This window comes from Trachymyrmex cornetzi, unplaced genomic scaffold (assembly GCF_001594075.2).
Source record: "Trachymyrmex cornetzi isolate Tcor2-1 unplaced genomic scaffold, Tcor1.1 scaffold959, whole genome shotgun sequence".
Lineage (NCBI taxonomy): Eukaryota > Metazoa > Arthropoda > Insecta > Hymenoptera > Formicidae > Trachymyrmex > Trachymyrmex cornetzi.
In genome coordinates, this window is record NW_017300310.1 from 50,929 (window position 1) to 51,637 (window position 709).

Genomic DNA, 709 nt, shown 5'->3' on the forward strand with positions numbered 1-709 from the left:
GAAATTGTATACTGGGGGAACATGCTATTAATATCAAAGATTCTTCCCCTATTAAACAGGTACCTCGTCGAGTTCCCATACAAAAGAAGGAGGAAGTGAAAAAAATTATAAAGGAAATGAAAGATCAAGGTGTTATAGAGGAATCAAATAGTCCATGGCCTTCACCAGTGGTTCTTGTTAAAAAGAAGGACGGGACGACACGATTTTGTGTGGACTATCGGAAAGTGAATACTGTTACTATAAAAGATTCCTATCCCCTCCCTAGAATAGACGATATCCTTGATCAATTATCAGGTAACGTTTGGTTTACTACATTAGACTTGAAAAGCGGGTATTGGCAGATAAAGATTCGACCGCAGGATAAAGAAAAAACGGCCTTTTCAGTTGGTAACGGTTTGTGGTAATTTACAGTTATGCCATTTGAATTGTGTAATGCTCCGGCAACGTTTGAGCGCGTTATGGAGCAAGTTTTGAAGGAATTTCTTTTTAAGATTTGTTTAGTATACCTCGATGATGTGATTATTTTCGGTAAGAGTATTGAGGAAATGTTGTCAAATTTGAGAAAGATTTTTCTCCGCCTTCGAGAGGCGAATTTGAGGGTGAATCCTACAAAATGTGTTTTCTTCAGTAAAAAAATAAAATATCTAGGTCATGTGATATCAGCAGGAGGTGTTTCGACAGATCCGGATAAAATAGCGGTAGTAAAAGA